This window comes from Misgurnus anguillicaudatus, chromosome 25 (assembly GCF_027580225.2).
Source record: "Misgurnus anguillicaudatus chromosome 25, ASM2758022v2, whole genome shotgun sequence".
NCBI classification, from domain to species: domain Eukaryota; kingdom Metazoa; phylum Chordata; class Actinopteri; order Cypriniformes; family Cobitidae; genus Misgurnus; species Misgurnus anguillicaudatus.
This window is the reverse complement of record NC_073361.2, coordinates 1,145,938-1,172,671: the sequence shown is the minus strand read 5'-3', so window position 1 is coordinate 1,172,671 and position 26,734 is coordinate 1,145,938. Positions and strand designations below refer to the sequence as shown.

The window sequence follows — 26,734 nt, the reverse complement described above, 5'->3', positions numbered from 1 at the left end:
GAGTCTCTTGGACATAAATGAGGACTAATTATGAGACGTTAGAAGGCGCAAAGAGCTGCTTTACCTGCAGCCTGATAAGTAAATAAATGCTTTGCTTTAAACAAATGCGTCTGTTTTTAAATGTTTTTTTTAATGCTACCTCACGGATTTATTGTATATGATGTATAGTGGATATGGCGAGATGAGAAACATTTGTAAGTAATGCTTAAAAAAACTCCTTGCTAAAAAAAACGCTGTCCAAAGTGCTGAAACGTGAGGAGAGCCGTTTGTAATTTCTTTATCTCCTGTTTGTTACAAATAAAGTATTTTTAGAGTACAAACCTTATCTTACATACTTGTAAATTATTTTTTGATGATATTGGATAGCCATACATTTAAAGCAATTGCAAGCCTGCTTTTTACTTCCATGACTAAAAGAAAACGGGTTTTAAAGGTTTTAATAAAAAAATAACAATTTCAATATAAGGGAAAAACAACACAATTATATAACATTAATCTTAAACTGGGGATCTTCTACCTCCGCTTAGTTTTTCAGTTTACAAAGTCCTTCATCTAAATAGGGATTAGACATAGCGCCAGCGCAACTTGCTTTTAAAGGGAATGAGAGCTGTGACTCTCATTGGTTTACTGCACGTTACGCCCAAAATACTCCCATTACAATAGGACCTACCCTTTTCCACCATGCGCTCGGCGCAAAAACGATTTTTCCCGTCGTTAAATTAGCAAAAGTGGATTCGGACACGCCCATTTAGACGTTGCTGTGCTTTAGACAATGCGCTTAGATCGTTAAAATAGGGCCCCATGTTTGCAATGTTGAACTGCCTTTAGAAGCAGCCTCCCTTGCCGTTCTCTGTCTTTGTTTTGTGAAGGCATTTGTGTTTTTTTGTATTTTTGCCTACAAAGTGTGCCAACAACAGCAAATTTAGTGTTTATATTAACATTAAATCCATTAGACAAGCGATAATAGTAAGAATGTGGATATTTTGTTGTTGTTTGCTTGCTAAGTTGTTAGCACTTTTACATTTTACAAATACATAAACAAACTTCCAAATGAGTAATTCTGCGGTTTAACAGCTGATATAATGTAATAAATCTACCTGTTAATGCAACGAACTTCAGAAACTGTCGTCCAGGAGTGCACACAGAGATGCTGCGGAGCGGGCGGGAAGACACAAAGTGGATTAGCGGAATCAGTGGATCTTTAGCGATCTTTAGGATCTTTTTATAGATCACAACCTTTGCGTGCGAAATTAAGGAAGATAAAATACGGGAGATTTAAGGGAAAATACTAATACAGGAGGACGGCGGGAAAGAAGGGTAAAATACGGGACTTTCCCGGCCAAAACGGGATACTTGACAGGTATGAGTCACACCTCTCCACACCACGTTGAGGCTGACGGACAGCAAAGGCGACGCATGCGCTTTTAACTTGTAAACTCAAGGGTGTATGGGTAATGTAGTCTCTGCTCTCGGTGGGACGAATTAGGAAGTGTACATTGTGAAGAGCGCTCTGAAAAGAGGCAGCGCAGCCAAAGGATTAAAACCTCTGATTTAAACAGATGTGCAAATGAGCGTTCCGGTACGCTAAAAGTACGTTCTGGGCTCAGGGAGAGGTGGTGGTACGCTCAGATTGTTCAATTATAGTCCTATGTCATGTTGTTGTGTGTCCGGTTTCGTTTGGTTTGAAGTAAAGAAAAATCCTCCAATTTTGTTTAATCCTCCTCCTCCTCAGTTTCCTCCTCTTCCTCTTTGGCTCCGCAGCTGCCATGGTAAACAATGGTGACTGAAGTCTCACGTGCGAGTCAAAAGCGAAGTGACTGATTGATTGACATGACCAGGCTACCGTAGCGATGGCTTGGATTCGTGAGCAAACATTGCCCCCCTGTGGTATTTGCATGTATGACAAGTATAATGTTGTGGCCTGCCCAGAAAAATGTTACTTCTAATAATAGCCCCGGCCACTATTAGAGACCGGCCTTTATTTACCTCCGCCGACAACGAGACCGGCCAATGTTAGAGGATTTACGGTATGTTTCCTCAAGCAGGACTGTAAAACGCGTTTGATGATGGGTCCTGATGCTGAATGAGATATGAAATTTAACTCTTCAATAACCTCATCAATACACCTGTTAGATACATTAAAAGTGCTTTCAAGTTTTATAAATAACAAAGCCAACAATTTTTCAATGTGGTTTGGCAGAACTCTCACATCATTATCATCATCTTGACTATCATCAGGGAGCTCCCTAACTTGAATTTCCACATCACTGTTTGTGTTGGCTTAACTTACAAACCTTTTTATTATGTCTTCCTTGAAGTCCATCAATAAGTGAGGAGTATGTTTTCAGCTTCTGTGGGAAGCAAATGTATCATAAATATTAGTGCTGAAATTGCAGTTCTGCAACAAAAACATTAAGGCATGGCAGTTGTTGCCCACCATGACCATGGTATAGCCTGTAATGTTTTAGCATTGCTATTTGTGTTTTGGTTTCAAATTTACACAGAGAGAGCGAGTGAGTGAGAGAGAGCGAGTGAGCGAACGAACCAGAGAGAGAGAGAGATTCACGTGACGGTTCGCTTTCAAGTATGTTGTTTAATATGTTTCTCTGAAGTTTATATGAATGAACACGAGGATTAATGCACTGCACGAGACAGAGTGAGAGAACAACACGTATTCACTATCATATCATAAATATGTTGTTTAATGTTTCTCTGAAGTTTCAAATGAATACGAGGAGTTACAAGATAGAGAGTGAGAGACTGACAGAAACGCGAATGTGTTCAATGTGTGTACACAATAAACTTAAACATGTCATTTGATCTGTTTCTCTAAAGTTTAAGCATTAAACTGTTGTTTTATTACAGATCACTTAAATGTGCTTGTGTGGTTTGGTCAAAAAGTAAACTTCTGAATGTTTGTGGAAGTGTAATTTATTGTAACATGCTGTAAATCATTGTGCTACTTTGTCACAACTGTTTCCCGAAAACATAGTAACTTTGTCGCACATTCATCGTTTGAACCATGCTGGTTTAACAACATAGTTGATGATGTCACGTGGGAGGTGAAGTACTAATTAATCTGTGCAAATTGATTTAATGTCTGATTATTGCTGTAAATAAAATATATTGCATCGGAAGATTGATTTTGTTATCGTGTTGTTTATGCGCAAGTTCCCTCATACGTCACTCCTCCCAGGGATTCCCCAGGATCTTAAAGCTCGTAGTGCTGCACATATGCGCAGTTTCAAATGCAGCGCTTTAATTCTGTTTACAAACCCAAAGATGTAAAATAACATTTTTATATATTTAGAATGATGGATATACATTGTTCTACATGTTTTTTTTGCTTATTTTGTTCAAAAGCATGATCAACGTAAGTCTATATTATAACAACAAGGAACGATGCTTCTAACAACAGGTAAAGAGCTTTTGTTCAAACCACACAAGTTTGCGATGCAACTTGCGAATGTTCGTTTGAACTTTGGTTTCGGGAAAGACCAAATCGTTGAACTTTGTCAGTAACGACAAAACTTACGACAGTAGTTGGCTAATGATGCTTTCGGGAAATGCACCCCGGTCAAATTACACTGCTAACATCAACTGTATTACCAGGTGTAGCTAAACCCAGTTAAATGGAGGTAATTTTTTTGTAAATGAAATAAAACTCTACAAGATTACTCACCTTGAAATGTCCTTTATTTCGTACTGGTCAGCCTAAAAGATGTCTGAACTTGCTCGTTAAGTAGGGGAGGAGCTTTGAAATCCTGAACTCAAACGGTGTGGAAAAATTAAGTTATCAAGCCTATTTCATTGGGTTGCTACAATGTTTTAAACTATGTTTATTGTTTTAAACTAATCAACAAATATTTATGTTTAAATTGCATACATTATTAAAGCAACACTATGTAGTTTTTTTACCTTTAAATAATGTCTCTAAAATTATTTCAGTGATATAACAACTTTTAACTGGACAAATTGTACTGTTGCTGCAACCTGAGCAGCCTCCTAGCTGCTAAAAGCACACTCTGAAAGTGGCGGTGGAGGGTAGAGCACACAGCCCCGCCCCTCCCCCTGCCTGCAGAAGAGTGTCTGATGCCAGGCACTGTTGCGCTTTTCAACCACATGGGGGAGCTGTAAGTAATTTTTACATGGAAACTACATAGGGTTGCTTTAAGTTGATGTCATGACAACTCGTTAAAATAATGCTAGAAACTTAAAAGGTTTAATCAAATTAAAAATTTAGAATTTTTAATTAACAACAATGTATTCAATTATGTAGTGGTAACAGCTCCCTTGAATAATTTTTTAGAGTGCATGTCAGTGTTTTTTTTAAATTAATTTTAGCATTTTAATTTTAAAGGCAGGTTCCATGATCTCTGAAAGATAGGGGTGTAACGATACACTAAGCTCACGGTTCAATCTGTATCTCGATGCTTGGTTCGCGATACGATACACATCACAGTTTTTTAATAACAATTTCAGTAACTTTTTTGTTGTTCATAAAGCTTAATAAAGAATTTTAACATTTTAAGGCTTAACTAAACCTTCTGTACTGCAGGTCTGTCACTGAAAAAAGGGAAATTTTACATAAAATTAGAATTAATGGACTTAGCTGGGGCGTTGTTAGATAAGGCTCTACTGGGGCACAGGCCCCCTATTTTTTCTGACTTTTGTGAAAGCATAACACTTCTATACAATGTCCTTTGCTTAACCCACTATTCCTACATGTATTTAAAAATATTTAAGTATCATGTTCATTATATTTAGCATGAACATTGTTAACATGTTTAGAGGCATAAATGGCATAAAAGGTTTGGAAATGAGCATATTTTCAATTCCATATCTAAAAATACAGAATAGTATAACACATCTACAGGAGCCAATAGTGATCGAGAGTCAAAATAAAAATGTCATTATTATTTAGAAACTTACTATAGTTTTGTTATGTTTTCATGAGATATCTCAATCGCGTGGTGTCACCTGGACTTTTGTATGCAGCTGCGCGCGCGGCTAAGCGGACAGAAGCGCGCGCCTCGACATGTTTAGGTGTGTGTACGCGTCCATGCGATTGATTAAGATTCCCGTCGAGTGATATGAAAACAAAATGCTGCCAGACGTTGGACTTAAAAGATGACGTGGGGCATCATCTTTATCAATTTCTGTTTCTACCGAAGCCGTGTTGCTTCAGTTCAAGCTGCAGGTGATTCAAGCGATGTCTGTGTGACTGCGGTAAAGCACAGGTGATGCTGGCACAAAGTAGATCACGTGTTGACCGGTCAACGAATAAAATTAAAAGAATGGCATCGTATAAATATCCCCATCATGCACGATACAACATCGTGGCAGGGTTTTTTGTACCGCGAAGTATCGTACCACGAAGTATCGTTACAGCCCTACTGAAAGACAATGTTGACATTTGAAATGACCAAACAAACACGCCCCTACCCCAATAGAATCTGGACCTTCTTTTGAAAGACCCGCCCCACACATACCCAACCCAGGGCTGCCTTCAGCCTCGACAAAATGTTGCACAACGTTAATTAAACAAAAACGATGATGCGTTGAACACTCTTTTGCAAGAGTTGGAACTACGGTAGCTGAAAAGGCAATTTTTTGATCTTCTTTAAATGTTTCTGCAGCCTGATGTTTGTTTAATACTGTAAAATACGCTCAATGTTACAGTCACTGCCCTTGCTATCCAGAATGAAAGAAAACATTCCAACTTGAACCCACTGTGCGAGATGTCTCTTTAGTACCGCATGGTTTATTTACATTTATCTGCTGATTGGACTGCAGTTCTGACAAACCCACCAAACAAGAGAAAACGTATCTCAAACCCTGTTTCACATCAGTGCACACGTTGCGCACCGTTTTGAACTTGAATGTGCCCCAGGGAACAATGTTGTTTAGTAGACACGCACCAGTGATGAGCGGGTCAATGTATAAACAACCCGCACCCCACTGACGTTTTCAACTAACCCGCCTGACCCGCTTCCCGGTCCACATTTTTTAATAGTAGTAATTGTTTAATATAGTAAAACTGTTAACATTCTGTTAGATCAGGTCTCCGCACCAGACATTATTAAAAATATACGATCCAGCCCCGGACGCCAGATTATGTCAGAAAATATAAGTTTACTTGTTTAACAGACTTCTGTCAGTGAAGAGGTTGATCAATCGTTGCTAGAGAAGAACATAAGCAGGACGTGAGACAAAGGTTTTGATGATAAAATATAACAGAGTTTTATTGACGGAAAGTTCAGTTGCATATGTCTCAAACCTCGTCCAACCCTGTTTACAGAGAGACAGGACAGCTCATTAAACTTCACAAATGTGAGACAACTATAAGACTGAACAACAATAAATCAATAAGGCATATGAAATATAGAAATATAATGAATGAATGAATGAATGAATGAATGAAAAGACAACATAAATGAGTAAAATATAGAAATATAATAATGAATGAATAAATAAATAACTAATATAATTATAAAAATGATAATAATGAAATGGATAATAATAAAAATAATAATCAAATGAACAATTATATGGATAACAATTATATGATTATAAAATGATTATAATGGTTATGTAAATAAATTATTAAAAATAAACTAAAAAACACAATAAAAACATTCTGCACGTGAGGATCTAAGGTAGGATCCTTCAATTCTTAGATGTATAGGGTACTGACCTTTTAATAATATTTTTTATCAAGAAATATATGAAGAGTTTGGTTCCAAAACGCAATAAATCCATTTTGACAAATTTTGGTAAAAACGTGTTTTCTATACCAAGAAAGTGACAAGATGAAAACAACTATTTTCTGTTACAAACTTTCACATAGCATCTTTAGGTTATAAAAACATAAAAAATTCAAATCCATAAGTTGATTTTCAAAGATTTATTATAAAAACGGTTAATTCTTTCCACAAAATGCAATAAATCCATGACAAGTTTTTATTCAAAATGCTATAAATCTATTAAATCAATCGCCTATATAAATGTGCATTCATCTTTGCCATGTTATATTCATTTAGTTGACTAGTTGTACACACTAATTAAAAATATAAACATTAATGTCATTAATCAAAACACTTACTTTGTCATATTAAGAACCCTGTCATTGCGGTTACTTGACGTCCTCGCTTAACGTCTTTCACAGAGATCAGCTGTAAAATGTTTTTGGTCCTGCTCGATTTTCGTTGACTTTGAGTAAAATTATGGAAAGTTTTTCATAAGATCCTCTGGGGTCAATGTGTTAGCATGAGAAGCTTGATGCTGTCGGGAGAACAAGCAAACGTCTCCCGAGTGCCTCTCAGGGAAAATATTAGATGCTGATGGCTTATGTTTCTTTCCCATCACAGAAAACCATCACAGGTTTACGAATGCTATTAAAGTATTATTTTGTTTTGTTTGTTGATCACGAAGTACAAAGTAGATGAGGAAAACTAGGACTCCGTGGACTCAGCGCGTCCGCCATTGTTTGTTTACATTGCGTGACTGGTGGGCTGTAATATCAGAAATGGATTTATTGCGTTCTGTAAAAAAGGAGCAGTGGCGTTTATCGCATTTTGGGAAAAAATGGAGAAAAGATGACAGAATAACACGGCGGATATTGGATTTTGCGTAAAATTAAGAATTTACTTTTAACTACTGACCTGATATAATACTGATTTTGGCAGTAACTCATTTTTTTCAAAAATGGCGTTTATCGCGTTTTGGAACCAAACTCTTCATATTTTCTCTTACTGGCAGAAAATCTTAATCACAAGCACGCCCGCCGACAGGGGGGGGACAAACGGGTCTGTTGTCCCGGGCCCAGGGTGGGGGGGTGCCCAGAGGGGGCCCAAAACTGGAACCTATGGAATAATTGTTAAAAAATAAGGAAAATATGATTCATTTGATTTGAAGTTCAGTACGCTCAAAATGTCCGGTCAGACTCAGCACAAGTCCGGTGCTCAGAAAATAAAAGAAAAGAAGAAAATATAGACCTTATAGAGGAAAATAGAAGAAAAGAGAATTCCTAATTCTCCCCATTAGTAATCTGTGACTGCAGATATAGTCACTGCATCACGTGTGTTTTTGAGTAGAAGTCTGTGCTGTTTGCTGTGAGGTTTTTATGAGAGAAAGCACAAACTATTTAATATTTAATATGTAAAACTTGAATTTGAAATAAAACTTACAGCGGAGAAGATAATGAGATCTCTATCGTCTCTATTGCTAAGTGACACGACAATTATTTATTATTTCAAATCCGTTTACAAGATAAATATACATTGTGTTGTTAAACAGATGAAATTATCTTGATATAGGCTACATTCATTATGAGAAGCCTTTTCTTTTTACTGTTACACTGTAGACACTAGACAGTAATATATGTATTTTATATAAAACTCTATGGTCGTGACAGCACATTATCCATTATCTGTTGGTTCACGTTGGTCCAGTTTAATTCAGGGTAATCCTTTAATAAAATGTAATTATAAAATATTTTATTGTTTTGTAATATTCACAGCGCACATTCTCTCAGATCATTTTAAAACATTTGTAATTATTCTGCAAAATCCCGCATAGATTTTGCAAAGGAAATCCGCAGAAATAGCAAAAAATAACTCCTTACACATATTCCTTACACAGCTGTACAACTCTTGCAGCAATTAAAGCAGTTTAGATTTGTTTTAAATGTCAAAATAGTTATATTTCTTTTTTTATTTACATTTTAGAGTATTTTTGTTTGTTAAAGTTTTTATGATAACCAACAAGAGGTTAGCAGCCGACAGCAAGTTGATGACATGAACTCTCAAATCAACACTTCACTTGCCTATAATAACAACTATAAAAAATATATATTTTCAGCATATTACAGTGTTAGTTTAAACGTTTATTATCAACACACGCTATTTTTAAAAAGCGGAGGCAGGTTGTGCTGCTGCTCGCAGCTGCAACGGGTGCCGAAATAAAAAAAATGAAAAGGGCTATAGCTACAAAACGAAACGAAATAAACCAGCCCAATACATACGCCAAATTCCACTTTTGCATGCATATGATACGCCAGTCCTTCCCATTCACTTAAACGGGGCATCTTTTTTTGTCGTTTTACTTATTGGTTTCTCAATTTTTTTCTGTTTTTTAAACCATTTTCGCTTGGGTTTAGGGTTAGATTTTAGATTTGCTTTATGAGGTTATTTAATATACAGGTTTCTCCATGTTTTTGTCCATATTTAAGCCATGGTCGCTTGGAGTTGGGGTTAGAGTTGGGGTTTAGGATGTCAAGACTATTGGTCATCCCAGATGTCAATCATTCTGATTATATGTTGAGGTATAACCGTCGTACGTGCTCGCCTCTAGGTTCGCTTGCTGCACATGCGCACTTTCACCTGTATGTGTGTTGTGCTACGGTTTCAACCATTCATTGAAGCTCGCGTTCTCGCTGTGTTTTTTTTCAAAATGTCTGAGGGTCGCAAGAGAAAAAGTGTCTACGAATTGTATGACAAGAAGAGAAAGGACTATAAAGAAAGAAACAAGACCAGGGGCCTCATTTATAAACGTTGCGTACGCACAAAAGAAGGCGTACGCCACTCTCTACGCAATAGTTGTTATTTATAAAAAGCAAACGTGACGGGAAAATGTGCTGTCCGTCACGCAAGCTCTGACCAAGGCGTACGCATAAAAACGGGTGAAATGAGAAATGGCGACACCGACGGCAGATGGAAGGAACACGTGAAAGTGAAAGTAAAAATGACAACACTACCTCTCATAAATAACATGAAGACTTCACAAAGCAAGTCTTACAATTAACAGCCTACACGAACACCCGTTTGATCGATCAGCAGTGAAACAAAATAAATAAATAAATAAATCGAAAATTACAACAAAAATTCAAATGAACACATATTTGCTAAAAGAAAAGTGAAATTTGTTCTGCAAGAATATTGGCATGTTGTGCAATTCATCCTCATAAAGAATATATTTAACAGAGCGAAATAATGTACAAAACTGATATTCTCGTCAATGTGTCTGTCTGGCGGAGCAGATATAGATGCAATTACATAGACAGATAGATAGATAATTAAGGAGACAGACAGACAGATAGATGTATTAATTGTCCACTGGGGAAAGTTGTTTTCATAGTAAACCATATCTTAATCTAGGGAATTATGGTATTCATGCATATGCCTTTAGTGTGTTTTATTTTTGATAAAACAATGTATGGCGTATGTCTCAAACATTCAGGAAGCAACAAGAAATTACATTTGCGCTGAACAATGTCCCATTTCCACGTCGATTATTACCGACATCTGTAGCTTGTCAGATGCAATTAAATGAATGGAAATAAAATGCCCCATCACAATGCGTAATGCCCACACTGTGCCCTCCAAACAACATTTTTCTCCTCTTTTCCCCCTCGCCAACGATAACTTCTACTTCACATTGAGTTAATTTACGTTTTTTTTTATTTCCTCTATGTGTTTGCCATGATTTCGCAATCAATGCATATTAGCTTGTGGGCGTTTCACGGACTATTTATGGGCAACTATGGGCGTGTCATGAAGCCGCAAAAGCTGCGCTACATTTAGAATTTATTGTGATTTATTAAGGGAAAAATGCGTAGGATGTGCGTGCGCACGGTTTTATAAATCCAAATATTTCTGTGCGTACGCCCGTCCTATGTTTCATCCGTAAGCCACTTCTGACGCAAATCCTACGCAAAGTTTTATAAATGAGGCCCCAGAGGAGGAGGGAGAGTGTTGCGTGTGCATTTTTTAAAAAAGTATGGAGGGGCGGCTCTTTTAAATAATTCGGGAAAATCTTCCGCTATACCTTTAAGCTCTCTCTGACGCGCACTCTCTTTGATGCGCACTCTCTCTCTCGGACGCCCTCTCAGATGCGTGCTGTCTCTGCTACACACGCAAACACACACACAATGAGGATATATATATATAAAAAATATATATATTTAAAGGGATACTTCACCGATTTAGCATTCAGCTTTGTATCTGTAGAAACCCGGCAGTATTACTGAATGACCATGTTTCCCTCCATCATTTCCCCCTGAGAGGAGAGATATCTGCATTTTGGTTGTGCAAAAAAGTCCTCCGATGATGTAATATGACGATTTTTGCATCATCGGAGGACTTTTTTGCAGAACCAAAATGCAGATATCTCTCCTCTCAGGGGGAAATGATGGAGGGAAACATGGTCATTCAGTAATACTGCCGTGTTTCTACAGATACAAAGCTGAATGCTAAATCGGTGAAGTATCCCTTTAAGCAATATCGCTCGAGTAGGAGTGTGATATAGCTCTATATCATCACGGCTGTGATTAGGCCAGAGGCACGAGGCCGTAGGCCGATATTGCTTTTATACAATAGTTCGACGGCACACGTTTGAAAAACGAAAACTAGAAAACAACAACGGAGTTATTTTAAAAGCCTCTTTGTTTGAGAACTACTTCTTCCGCCACGGATTTGAGGGCGGCCAGAATGACAGGTAACACTTTCGGCTGCTTTGAATCTCATAATAACTCAATGGACGGATAGGCGTTTCTTTATATTAACGTTTCTTGGTCACAAAGTGTAGTTTTAAGATTAGTTCAGTCGAGAATATATATTTATTATATTTAAATCTACAGTCGATTATTAAAGATAGCGCCTGTTTGAACGTTTGCTTAGTGAGATTCGGTACGTATGAGAACCAAAGCATGAGCGGACGTCAGTGTTCACTCACCCCGCTGACCACCGCCCTCTCTGGGCTACATCTCTGACAGGGATTCCCTGGCTCTCAGGTTGGCCTTGTTTGTTTATGATCGTCAAAATGAGATCAAATCAGCAGTATTTGGTGTCATGATCAAACTATTACTTGTTTTTTAATTCATATTTAGTGTCTTTTGTGTTGTTATTGTTTTGGCGCGAGGTAAAAGTTAATAAAACTATACTTATATAATGTTACTATTGGTTTACCATTTAATCTTAATGCGATACAAGCACTCGGTTATTATTAGACTTCGTTCTTGTCAGTACTATATAAAACTGTTTTTTATAAGTGTCAGAGAGATGTTTTTGCATGGTGCTTATAAATATACCAGTGACGATATCTCATAACATGTTTTAATAGTCACGTCGTGATTAACAAATGATCAATGTCCACATTTGAAAGCTGCGGTGCTTACCTGCAGTTCCACGGTGTTTTCGCGTTCTGATAAGATATATAGCTCCAGAAAAAAAATGAGTATTTACATTCCTCTTTCCAAGTGTTAATCGTCCACACGATGTGACAAGACATTACTCCCATTAACTTTAACGTAACATCCAAGAGCGCTGATCTTTGACGGAATAATAACTTCTGATTGGGGATTCACAGACTGATTTATGAGCTAGTGAACTAATGAGACACATGCAGAGTGATTCAAAACAGCGCGGTTGTGTCCGTGTGTGCCTGCAGTTTTTCCATTCAGAGATGAGCCTGTTTAGAGGACCTCCATTCACTAGGTGGCGGAATGATACAAAAGGTGAAGCGGTTACTGTGCCGTTATCAGTAGAATATTGCACGCCTCTTAGCCAATCAGAATCGAGAACCAGAAAGAACTGTTGTATAAATATATATATATAATAGATTATGTCTTGGATGCTGTTTGCATAGATTATGCGCAGTATCCAAGGTTCTAATCTAGTCCTCCATTAATATTTTTTCCCGGTGCGCTGAAGGTCCTGCTGTAAAATACGCAACAGCTGCATTGTAAATGTGTGGCTGGCTGGGCTTATAGCGGACTCGTGCTATAGGTTAAAAGTCTTACTACGTTTGTGTTGCAATCATCGTCTGTCAAAAGTTTCTTTTAATTAAATTGAAAAATATAAAACAAAATTAAATGGAGAAGCCTAAATAAGCCTGAGGTCTGGCCCACGTATCAGCTGTGATGTTAAAATTGGTCCGAAACCCGACCAGAGGGGGGTAAAAAGGTCAGGCCCCGTCGGGCTTGGGCTGAAATGCAGGGCAGTCGCATTCATTGAGAAAAACCTAATGCCTGCTCATCATGAAAGCTCTTTCAAAATAATATCCCTCTGGGCTTTTGGTTCAAAGGCGTGCATGTTTGGAGAAATATTGATTGATTTTATATGTTTACTTCAAACATATAACTTTCTTTTTTAACTTTTTATTTTTTAACTATTTTATTTTTTATGATCAGTGTTTTTTTATTTATTTATTTTTTGGTTCTTTTTTATTTTTTTATTTCCACACCAGGTGAGTGTGTGTGTGTAGCTTAATAATTAATTTGTAATATTTATAACACCAGCTTAATACCTTTTATTTTTTTATGAAATACAGCAAAAACGTGTCAGACACTCAGGCCTTGTTTACATTAGAGAATTTGCATTTTAATACTGGCATTTTAAAAAGTATCTTCATCCACACTATACACGACCATAAACGCATGAAACATGACCAATCACGTAACTGGGCATGCGCATAAAAGTGTAAAATAACTTATTACTCTAATAATAGCTTACCTTTGCGCATTTATGCAGCCTAGGGGTGTGGGATATTGACAAAAATGTATACCTGGATCCTTTGCCGGCAACTACAACAGACACTTTTTTTGAACCTATAAAAATGTGTTTGGGAAAGTCTTCAGCTCCTCCTACAACAACATATTAATATGATGAATAGGTTAATGTTGATGTGAACCAAACAGAAAGGTGTTTATGATTTAAAAAGGAAGCATTCATGTGAACAGTACTAAACAGTAGCGAACTTGAAGCAAAAATAAATTTCAGCAAATGCAGCAAATTCAGCAGATACTTATCTTTCCTTTACCTGTCGCTGTTCAGCAACTAATGAATAAAAATTAATATGACGTTATTAATTATGCGAGGTCCGTGCACGTCCTCTGCTAGCAACACAGAAATAGCAAAAAGCGTAATCGGCTAAACGAGCATTAAATATTAATATGACGTTGATTTTATTGTTTTTAATTTATATTCACAAAACTTATCAACAAAACATTGATTAAAATTAAGAGACAAATTATATGAAACGAAATTCATTTTAAAGTAGCAAACAAATCTTAAATTAAACTCAAAAATAATGTCTGACCCATTACAATTCTCCCTTCATATTGGCCTTTACAACGCCCTATATGGCGTTTAAAATTACAGTCTATCTTTCACAGTAAGCTAACTAAATTGAAACAAAACAACAACAACATTACAACAATATTCAAACCCAACAATACTTAAATATAAATACATAAATATAAAACAGACATTATCTATAAGGATACATGTTAAAACAAACATCTACCAACCAGCTATTATAAACGCTATATCAGATTACTATTTTTGGCAAAACCTCTGTTGCAAACCTTCATTTACCTGAATAAAAATAATTTGTACTTTTAAAATGATACGCTGTCATATTAACATCAGCTGTTCGTTTACATAAGACTCTGTCTATGTTCATTTACACTGCAGCGCAACGTCTCAGTTCTCAAACTAAAACAGGGTCTGCAGCTTTTGCGAACGAATCCGTTTATGTCCGGGTCGAAAATGGTGGTGTAGTGTAAATGAAAGGCGTAAACGTAGCAAAAGTAAAGTGTTTTAAAGGATAAATGCATTAATGTAAACATAGCCTGCATGTCTCTACTGTATACTGTTTACTTGTGATTTAGCTGCAATCATGTTAAAACGTTTTAAGCCAGCAAACGCAGTAGGCTACTTTATTATTATATGCCTACTCTACACTTGGAATAAACTTCTTATTATCATATTAACATCATCAGTAGTTTAGTAGACTATGCAGTAACCTAATATTTGTATGAAATTGTAAAAACATTACCTGGTCATTATTTTCGGAGGTGTACAGAGTGGGGGTGGGAAATTACGACAGTTGCAAGTATTTCCCAGCGACTCTAGGGGTCGCTGTTTGACAAAAACGCTGAAAATGCATAGGCGGCTTTAACATTACCGTACTATTAGTTGTAGTTGAGAAGGAATATCTCTGATATTACTGAAATCATAGCCAGCTAGGCGATGTGTAAAGCCACGATAGGCCACGTCGATCGATAGCCCCGATAGGGGATATGTAAAGCCACGTCGATCGATAGCCCCGATAGGCGATATGTAAAGCCACGATAGGCCATTTGATCGACAGCCCCGATAGGCGATGTGTCAAGTCACGATAGGCCATGTCAATCGATAGCCCCGATAGGCAATGTGTAAAACCACGATAAGTGATATGTGAAGCCACGTCGATCGATAGCCCCGATAGGCGATATGTAAAGCCACGATAGGCCATATGATCAACAGCCCCGATAGGTGATGTGTAAAGTCACGATAGGCCACGTCGATCGATAGCCCCGAAAGGCAATGTGTAAAACCACGATAGGTGATATGTAAAGCCACGATAGGCCACGACGATCGATAGTCCCGAATCATAATAAAGGCTGCGGAGGATAGATGCGGGGCAACATATGCAATGTAATAAATTAACAAGGAGGCCGTGATACAGAGAAACCATAAGTTACATGGCGAAAAACGAGCGGGAGCCCATGATAAGGCAATGATATGCTGATTAGCGAGAAGGCCATGATACAAATCAACAGTTTGCAGTATAGCAGTACGACTGCGAATTCTGGATACAGGGCAATGATATGCCACGCAGCAAGGAGGTCACGAGAGCCATGCAATGGGGCAACAATATACCCTATAGTGAGAAAGGCTGCGAATGCCATGTCGAGGGCTGTGATGGAAAGCAACAATATTCCTATAAAGCGCGCTATGCCACAGATAAGTTTAGCGAGAAATGAGACATGGTTGAGTAACCTACACCACCACCAGTATTTGCTTGATCATACTTTGATCATTATGCAGCTTAAAGCTATAGAAAACTGATGAAACTTTGCATTTCAAGTGTATTCACTTTTCAAAGTATTTATGTAGTAAAAGATGGGATTTTGGCTATGGCTTTGAATTGCAAGTGTATTGATGACAGAAAAAAAATTACCTAGGAAAACAGAATCATAACAATTAACATGAAACTGATAAAACAAAGAAATTAAGGTTATTGAATTTTAAGATTAATAATTATAGACTAGAAAGATTAGCAAATATGGAAGTAAATTAATCTAAACTGTATGAACTAAATGTGAACGAACAATACGCAATTGAATGCTAAGTGTCTTGACTGGAGTGTTATTAAAATCCTGAAACTACTAAAAATTGCGGGATCAGATTATGTCAATAGACCACGATCAATGATAGCCGACGCCATCAATTCCCCTTCTCACACAGAGATAATGAATATTACACAGAAAATGCTTTCAGGATTTGTCCGGAATCATTAGATTTTTGGGTCATTTATTCTGCCGATTATTTTTCGGAGTCATGCTTACTGTGAAAACCCATAAAGACATGTGATACATGTAAAATCCTGCACCTGCTTGTCTTTTAAGTGCTTATGAAGTTTGCCAGATATTCGTAACTCGTATTTTAATGAGATCATGAGGCAGCACTTATAGTAAGCACGCATCGTTTCACACGGAAAACTTTTAACGTGTATCTTTCGGCAATTTTACTAGGTTCTCTTTACGGGAGCGATCCCAGAACATTTACTGAATGTGGTTGTGTTGACACGGTAGCCTCAAACAATTTTAGAGGAGACTTCCGGTTTAGGCATGGCTTGAGTAGGCACACGTGAGTGTAGCTCCCGACCTCTTTTGGGGTTTTTGTCGTTATTTTTACCAAATAAGATTGCTGAAACGGGTTTTATCGATGTTAACGCCATAAGCAACCAAGATTTATCAAAAATATGACGAGCAGAAAGCAGCCTTGGAATAAAATTGGCGACAAAGACGGCGAGGCCGCGAACATGGCGACGCCCGCTGAAAGCACATCAACCTTACCTCCTGATCTTGAAAGACTTCGGACGGCACTCCTCTCTGACACTACACAGATTGTCCATTCCCTTCTAAAAACGGAGCTCACTGATGCACTTTCACCCGTGACTGCGACCCTGGAGCAAGTTAAATCCTACTACGAAGCGCACGATCATCGTCTTTGTGAGGTGGAAGAAGGCTTGAACGACTACAGCGACAGAATGGTAAACGTTGAGAATTCGATGGATGCATTACGAAAGGAGAATATATTGCTGAAAGAAAAGCTGGATGATCTTGAAAATCGATCCCGGAGATCAAACCTGAGAGTGGTGGGTATCCCTGAAAGTTTGGAGGGTTCAGACCCGATTAAATTTATGACTGAGTTTTTCACGGAAGTCTTGGGGAGGGATTTTTTCCCCAGCCCTCTTGTCGTCTCCCGAGCCCACCGAGTCGGACCTGTCCCTACCAACAATTCTCAGGCCAAAAACCCCAAACCCAGAGTTTTCCTGGTCCTTTTTCATTTTTTCCAAGACAAGCAACGCATCCTCAGATTCAGTAAGCAGCAGCGAGGGGTGGTTTTCCGGGGTCACAAGGTGTTTTTTCACGAAGATTTCAGCGCCGAGCTTGGGAGAAAGCGAGCGGCGTTTAATGATGTGAAATCTCGACTTTACGCCAAAGGGTGCTACTTTAACACGCCAGAGGATGCTAACGAGTTTTATCGTTCCCACTGGGATGAAGGCTAACGTGCTGGCTCTATATTGACACGAAAAACCCGATGCTGCACAAGACTTATGGCTACACACACACACTGTTTAGCTACTAGCTGATTAAAAATGTGAAATGACGACATGACTTTGTTACAATATATGTTCTACGTGGGAGCTACACCTACGGTATATATTTTTTACCGTTGCTAATCCGCGTTTTTCGGAAGCTTCTGTATTTTTTTTTCCTTTCTGCGATCAGTCCCTGTTGGGGTCTTAGATCTAGGCTTTATAATGTTCTCTCTTTGTTCGAATAAGGGGTGGGAGTGGGAGGGGTTGGCAGCAGTGTTTACATATAGTTATTATGGCACTTTTCATTTTAATTCTGTTATTAACATTCTACAGTTGCTACATGTTTTGTAACCCTTGCATGTGTATAATTTTTATTTTAATTTCTATTACATGTGTAATGAAGACCGAGGTCAGCCAGTGAGGCTAATGACATGGAATGTCAAGGGATTAAATGGTCCTGTTAAAAGAGCTAAAGTTTTTTCCCATCTTAAATCTTACAAACCAGATATACTGTTCCTACAAGAAACTCATCTAAGACTGGATGATCATATTAGAATTCGTAAAGTATGGGTAAGCCAAATTTTTCACTCCAAATTTAATAGCAGATCACGAGGTGTAGCAATTTTAATTAATAAGAGAATCCAATTCTCATCTTCCGAGGCTATCTGTGACCCCAATGGTCGTTACATTATTGTGACCGGATTTCTTTTTCAAGTCCCAGTGATTTTAGTTAATGTCTACGCTCCCAACTGGGACGACGTTAATTTTGCAAATTCTCTCCTTTCGCTAATCCCCAAGCTTAATACACATCATTTATTATTTGCAGGTGATTTAAACTGTGCTATCGACCCTCAGCTTGACAGATCTAACATCAATAGTAACACTTCAGAGATGGCAAAGACCTTTTCTTTATTTATGAAACAGAATGGTTGTGTAGATCCCTGGAGATTTTTAAACCCACTGAGTAAACAATTCTCTTTTTATTCCCATGTCCATCACTCCTTTTCCAGATTAAATTACTTTTTTATAGATAATTTGCTTATGTCGATGGTCAAGAAGGTTGAATACTCTGCTATAGTCGTATCTGACCATGCACCAGTTCTGTTAGACCTGTATTTCCCTCTGAATATTAGAGAACAGCCACTTTGGACATTTAACCCTCTACTTTTATCTAATAATAAATTCTGTGACTTTATTTCAAGTAACATAGATAACTTTTTGGAACTAAACAAAACAGACACAGTGTCCTATTCATTACTCTGGGAGACATTAAAAGCTTACCTGAGGGGCCAGATAATATCTTACACATCCTATGTTAAAAAGGAGCATAAAAAGGAACTGCAGACACTGTCCCAGTCCATAATTGATTTAGACAGAGAATACTCTGAGTCACCAACAGCTGAACTACGTAAGAAAAGAGCTGACTTGCAAACAAAGTTTAATTTTCTATCCACTACTCATGCAGAACATCTAATAATGAAGGTTTTTATTACGAATATGGAGACAAATCTAGCCGACTTTTGGCTCACCAGTTAAAACGACAAACCGCTTCTCGGATTATTTCTCAGATTAAAGACTCTAATCAAACTTTGACTTGTAATCCGAAAGAAATAAACAACATTTTCAAAACGTTTTATTCCTCACTATACACTTCAGAATTCCCGGCGGACCCTGAGGATATGAATAACTTCCTAAATGATTTGGATACCCCTTCACTGCAAATAGATCAGATAGTAGAGTTAGAGAATGACCTTGAACTCGAAGAGTGGCAAGTCTCCTGGTCTTGATGGCTACCCGATTGACTTTTTTAAGAAATTTAAGACAAAGCTTGCGCCCATTCTCTTCGAAGTGTTTAAAGAGTCTATGGGAGCAGGTTCTCTTCCACCAACTTTTTCGCAGGCATCAATTTCACTTCTTCTCAAAAAAGATAAAGACGCTACCCTATGTGGATCATATCGCCCTATATCACTTTTAAACACAGACATTAAAATTCTATCTAAAATACTAGCACTCCGTTTAGAGCATGTTCTTCCTTTAATAATTTCAGATGACCAAACGGGATTCATTAAAAACAGACAATCTTTTTCTAATATTCGCAGATTATCCAACATAATGTATGTACCAGTTCCTTCTCCACATCCAGAGGTAGTTATTTCCTTGGATGCGGAGAAGGCATTCGATCGTATCGAATGGCCATATCTGTTTGCAGTACTAAAAAAATTTGGCTTTGGCGATACCTTTATTTCTTGGATCAAGCTACTATACCATTCTCCTTTAGCATCCATTCGGACTAACTATACTCAATCTGACTTTTTTCCACTAACGCGGGGAACGCGACAGGGATGCCCCTTATCCCCAGTTCTCTTTGCCATCGCGATTGAACCTCTCTCAATAGTTTTGAAAAACACTACGATGTTTCATGGAATCATAAGGGGGGGCATCGAACACCGTGTCTCCTTATACGCCGACGATCTCTTGCTTTATGTTAGTGACCCGGTATCCAGCAGCCCCTTAATTATCTCTTTGCTTTAATTTCAGATTAAATTTTGAAAAAAGCGAATGTTTTCCCATTAATAATTCGGCTCTGCAAATTCCACGAGAATTATTGCCTTTTCGTTTTTCTCCCAACGGGTTTAGATACCTTGGGATCAACATGACACGTTCTTTCTCCCTTCTGTTTGAAGCTAATTTTAAAGTTCAATTAAAAGAAATGAGAACTGAGCTGAACAGGTGGAATAGTCTTCCCCTTACTCTAGCTGGCAGGATACATTCTGTGAAAATGACTGTTCTTCCTAAATTCTTTACCTGTTCCAAATGTTACCATTTTTCTACAAAAGTCCTTTTTAAGCTTAATTGATCAATATATATTTTTTTATTTGGGAAAATAAAATACCTAGGGTAAATAAACATACTCTTCAGAGGCCCTGTGATGCAGGTGGCTTAGGCCTCCCAAGCTTTATTCATTATTACTGGGCATCAAATATTCAAAAGATATTATTCTGGCTTCATCGCCCAGATACAAATTGGTGTCTAATTGAGGCACAAACATGTAATCTTTCTTCTCTCCCTGCTTTGGTATATTCCTCTTTACCTATGAAAACCTCCCAATTTACAACTAACCCCACAGTGCTGTCAACTCTTAAAATTTTTAATCAGTTTCGGAATCACTATAAATTTCTAACAGCATCAACTTTAGGTCCTATATACAAAAATCATTTATTTCCACCTTCTATACTGGACTCTTCATTTAGATACTGGGAAACATTGGGCTTGAAATGTATTAAAGATCTTTATGCTGAAGGCGTATTCAACAGTTTTGAGAATCTCAGAAGATTGTATGACCTTCCACATAATCATTTTTTCAGATACCTTCAAATTCGTAGTTTTATCAAAAACAAATTCCCACCCTTTCCAGATCTTGCCCCCTCCTCTCCTTTGGATAATCTCACCTCTTGTTTTACTAATAAAGGGTTGATTTCTATTTTATACTCCCAGCTTCTGTCCCTTCAAACACACAATTTGGATAAGATCAAATCCAGATGGGAGGACGATCTAGCTATAGAACTATCTGAGGATTTCTGGGGAAAGGCACTTAAAACTATTCACTCATCCTCTTCTTCAGTGAGACTACGACTTATACAATTTAAAGTGCTGCATAGGGTTCATTTGACTAAGGCGCGGCTAGCCAGAATATTCCCTGGTCTAGACGCTTCCTGTGATAGATGTTCCTTTTCCCCAGCCAACCTGTTACACATGTTCTGGTCCTGTCCTTCACTGGAGAACTATTGGTCATTGATTTTCAAAGCCATTAACGAGGCCCTTATGGTGACGCTGGAACCCTGTCCTTTAATAGCCATATTTGGTACGCCTAGTGACAATATGGACACCACCCTAACCACACCCCAAAAGAATGTTATTGCTTATATCTCCTTATTAGCCCGTAGAAGAATTCTACTTAGCTGGAAATCTCCTATTCCTCCATCTGTGTCATCCTGGCTGGAGGATGTAATGTTCTTTTTAAAATTAGAAAAGATTAAATTCACACTCAGGGGATCTGTAGAGGCATTCTATATTAAATGGGATCCTATTTTGTCATACTTTAAAAGTTTGAAAGAATTACCTGATTAGTGGGGTTGTCCTCTATTGCTATTATTATTTTTTTGTGTTTTTTTTTTTCCGTTTGCTTATTTATTTCTTCTACCCACTAGTTAACCTATGCTGTACATATGCATTATCCCAATGACAGTCCGGTTTTCATCTCCTTTACATAATGGAAGCCATGCACGGGTCCTAATTTTATTGTATTTGTTAAGCTTCTGTAACCAGGAATTGTTTTTTTTTGTATCCATGCTGCCTGGGGAGGGTGTATTCTATGTGTGTTAGTATATAAATATACTGAAGGATGTTAAAATTCATTGTCCTTTGTATCATTGTATTTTGCATTATCCTTCTTTAATAAAAAAAAAAAAAAAAAAAAAAAAAACAATTTTAGAGAACATATTTTAGACCATGCTGTGAGTCAGACTTCACCAAAAGTCTTTGACAACATGCGATTGACTTGTTTATCCATTAAAGTTTAACTTAATTATGCTGAACATTTTCACATACCATTCTTACATAACCTGCAGTTGCAACACCAATGTGCATAGCATGATCTGCCTCATGAGAAACTAGCTTTTCAATAGACGAGTAATGCTTTGACTTCGTTGCACCTGAACTTGTAATGCATGTAGCGTGGACTTCTCCTTGCACTAGGGTGGTTAAAATGCACACTGGGTTTAAAATCAATGAGAGAGAGTTCCATTCCCTGTTACAAGTTAATTTTCAGACCGCTAAGGCATCAGTGATGTGCAACAAAGTTTAAGAGGTTTGCAGACGAAAGTGTTGCCAGCTGCCTAAGCTGGTCGGTCTGGTGACTTGTATTTAAATAAATTAAATAGGTATGACGACAAAATTTTCAAAAACCTCAAAGCTTAAAATCGATCACATGACTAGATAGAGCAGACATTCCCATTTACAAAGATACCAGGATTGTAAAAATCCGTTGAAGATTGAGAAAGTTATGATATTTTTAATATTAGTGTCAGGAACAGCAGAGAGAGAACCCAAGTGCAAAAGGATGTCGGGGTTTAACCGAAAACACTTTATTATGACACAAAAACAAAAGCCCACGAGGGGGTAAACACATTAAACAAGAGGCTTGACAAAGACTAATCATTAAACTAGACTCACAATTAGACAGATAAACTAGACTAGATATTTTGACTAGAATAGACACGACTGGATCACAAGGACAATACAAAATGAACCTGCACAGAACTAAGGACAAGAGAACATTATATAAGAGAAACTAAACAAGATAACGAGGAGGGAACAGGTGATGGGAATAAGTAATAATTAACAATAAGCAGGAGGACGAGGGGGGCGGGGACAATGACAAGACACCGGAGGCACATGCCACAGTAAACAAGGCATGAGCTCCACATAAGGCCTGGGACTGCCAGAACTCTGCCACCATGACAAAATACAAATATAACACAAGACTTCAAGGCAGAGTCCTGACAATTAGAAATCAGAGGAAAGTTATATATGGATGTCTATGGAATGTGTGTGACCGAAATGCTGCTTTTTCACATGTTTTTGCTTATAACTTTCTCATTTTATCAGATATTTTCATGAAATTTTAACAGAAGGTAGAACTTTGTTAGTACTTTCAAATTAAATTAGTCAGAATGGGCATCAGACTTTAGTTGGAATGGGCATCGGACCCATGGTAACCATTATTTTAAAAACGATGCCTGCAGTGGACGTTCTGACATGACGGTCACTGTAGTCTAATACAAGAAACGTAATATGCAATTTTCGCGATTTATTTAAATACACTCTCCTCCATAGATTTAGATTACCATGTTTCAACACCAAGATAAAAGATATAAATTGTGGTCCATCTATGTTTCATTAGTGTCCAGAGTTTAGTGGAAGCACACCGACCGGTGAAAGTGACACTCATTTTTAAACCGTTGCTGTGAACTAAAAACACCTCGAATTGAAAACTCAAAATATCAAACGCTTTCGGTGGTCGGACTTGACGTATTTATTGTTGTATTTAGTGAAAACATACTACAACCTTGCGACGAGGACTGGATATCGCATGAGACGCATTGAAAAGTACAGCGCGGGCAGAATTTCGAGGCGCGAGATGTTTACTGCTTGCATTGCCTTGCTGACATAGGTGATCTCTGACAATAGATCATACCGCACATGAGGAACTCTATGCTGACAATCTCACTAGACAGTGACTTTGCCTCTGAGACAATTTTGCTGTCTTTCTCCACTTCCTCAAGCTTTTCCAAAGCATCAAGAATCCCCCTTAAATGGATACGTACAGCTTTGACTGAGTCTAGGGTGACCACCTGCTAATAAGCCCAAGAAGGGACAAGGGGTACGTTTCTGAGGGACAATGTGGGACACTCCCTGGCGCGGCGGTGCCCCCAACAAATGGGCAGACTTATTGATTGTGGTTTACCTATTTCTAGCACATACCACCTTACATGGTATATTTATAATGCCCTATTCCCAGAAACATGTGTAATTGCTGATGTATGCTCATGAACAGGCCAACCAATGTGTATTTTTTTCTAAATAAAGATTCATAATATTTTGAACATTCAATCAATTGACAGATGCACTTACACTTACAATTTACTTTAGCTATTTTAACGTAATTTATTTTTCATTACAATTTATTCACTTTAAATAAATTATATAAAATTATAGGATTAATAGGAATTGTAGTTGCTCAACTACACAGGAACAGTAAAAAAGTCTTAACTCACAACTCCAGAGGTTCACGGAATGAGAAGGGGGAGGAAGGATGGTGAACTTGCATGTTAGTAAACGAAAAAAATCTGTTCAGTGTTCTGGGGACCCCTTTAGGATGTTCAGCCACAATGTTTATTTTCCCAGTCTTGTACCCACACCTTCTCTTTTTAATTGATGATGGTGGTGCAGAGTCAGACTCAGTCTCTTTCTTCATTTTCAAATTGGAAAGCGCGCATAAAAGGTATGCACGTCTGTGGCTGCGTGCGCACTGACTGCACTGTCATGACAACAACAAAAAAGTTGACAACAACCTAGTCAGCAGTTCAGCTGAGGGGCAACAGCCTGAACGGCGAGCCTGAACTGTCAAGTAATGTTCATTTGGCTGCCTGGGGCTCGAGGATATAGACTTTTTTTGAGCAAGCATTAATTATGCGTGAATTATGCGGTCTCAATTTCCGGGACGCATGAATCGGGCTTCAAAACGCTGTGCGCGCACGCGTTAAGCAGGACGGGTTGTCACCCTGAGTCTATTTTTGCTTCCCACCTGGTATCACTCAGAGGCTTCAGTGTAATGTCCACAGATTATTTCAAAATATCCCACCTCTTCACCGAAGCCGAAAAAAGGGTGTACAGTCTTTGGACAGTGCCAAAAAAGGTTAGACACAGTTTGTTTGAAGACGCAGCATCACATAACAGGAGGTTTAGACTGTGGCTACAGCAGGGAATAAATAGTGCCTCTGGACACTTCTGCTGCACCAATGCTTGCACACCCTTGTGAATACCCCTCATATTTGAGCCATTGTCATAGCTCTGCCCACTACAGTTAGCCAACTCCAACCCCAGGTTATCCAGCACCAGAGTTTCTGTGAGGCCTTTTGTGTCCTTCACGACTGTGAAGCCAACAAAAGACTCATTGATGGTAGCATTCTTACAGGATTATTACGGAGGCTTGTTCCTGCTTTGAAATTTGGAAGCTTTGACCTGGGCACAAATTTGACCAAGTACACATTCTGAAATTGAATCTAAAAATTCATTTTGAGGGCACCAGGAAAGATATCCTATGGTTTTTTTAGAGGCTACCTTTTTAAGATGCTCTGCTAGTGTGACATCATAGTGTGTTATGACCTCAAGGAGACCCAAACAATTTCCATTTTTAGGATCTCCTAACTTAGCATTCTTCCCCCTCAGTGGCAAGTTCCTTTCTGCAAGTAAGAGTATGCAGTCAATCACTCTCGTTAACACACTTCTCCAGTGTGCCTTTTCAGCATCCATGGCTCTTTGCAATGTTCTGTCAATAGTTTTACCAAGGCGTAAGTGTAATGCTTATTCTTTCCACAACAGATAAGCATTTATGTGATCACCACTGGTTTTGTGGTGCTGCAAGTGTTTTTGAAAGACACTGCCAGTTATTGTACCCCACCATAAAGCTTGTGTCAACAACTCTAGCTCCACCAAAAAGCTTACATGCAAAACAATACACTTTTTTGTGCTTTTGGAGTACAATAACTAATCCTGCTGCACTTTTTCTCCATTGGACATTGAACGAAAACAGTATGCTTTGGAAAAACACCTTCTACTCTTATCTGATCTTGGATACGGCCCATCAGGACATTTCTGTGGGCCATTCTTAACCATACACTGCCTAAATGAGTCCCCAATCTGGTGTGGTGGTGGAGTCAGATGGATCTTCTGAGTAAGGCCTTGTCTTAACCCTCTTCTCTTCACCTCTCTGTTCCACATTCTCATCCACCTCATCTTTACCTCTCTGTTCAACATTTTCTTCCACCTTATCTCTCACCTATCTTTTTCACATTCTCCTCAAATTCCTCCTCAGTGGTGAGTGGCTTTCCATCTCTGTCTGCACTATTTTTACTTTAAAAGGACAGTGAATAGAATGGTCAACAGAAACCATTCTGGAGATTTAGTTTTGTGTGGTTTTACTAATAGAAATTATACCTGATGTCATCACTGGTCTCATCTTTATTTAATGCCATCTCCGACCTCATGTCTGTCTCTATTACACCTTGCCTGTGTTCTTCTCCACTAAGACATATTGTCAAACGAACATGTAATAGATTTTCCGTATTACTTTTTCATATTATTAATAATCTGTTGGTATCAAGTGGTTCCCCATAAACTTCCACCTAATGTTATTCCTACCTGTTGCCTTCACCTGTCTTTCCTGATCCACCATCCTCACACCTAAATTAAATAAACTCACTGTTAAATATAGCAGCCACAACTATTATGCAGTAAGGTT

General features: G+C 38.1%; 1 protein-coding gene across 1 annotated transcript in view; it reads left to right on the top strand.

Annotated features, from left to right (window-relative positions):
• The window catches only part of LOC129425951 (ADP-ribosyl cyclase/cyclic ADP-ribose hydrolase 1), a 110,050-nt gene that overhangs the window by 29,553 nt on the left and 53,763 nt on the right, over positions 1–26,734 (top strand). The gene's annotated exons all lie outside the window — the stretch shown is intronic.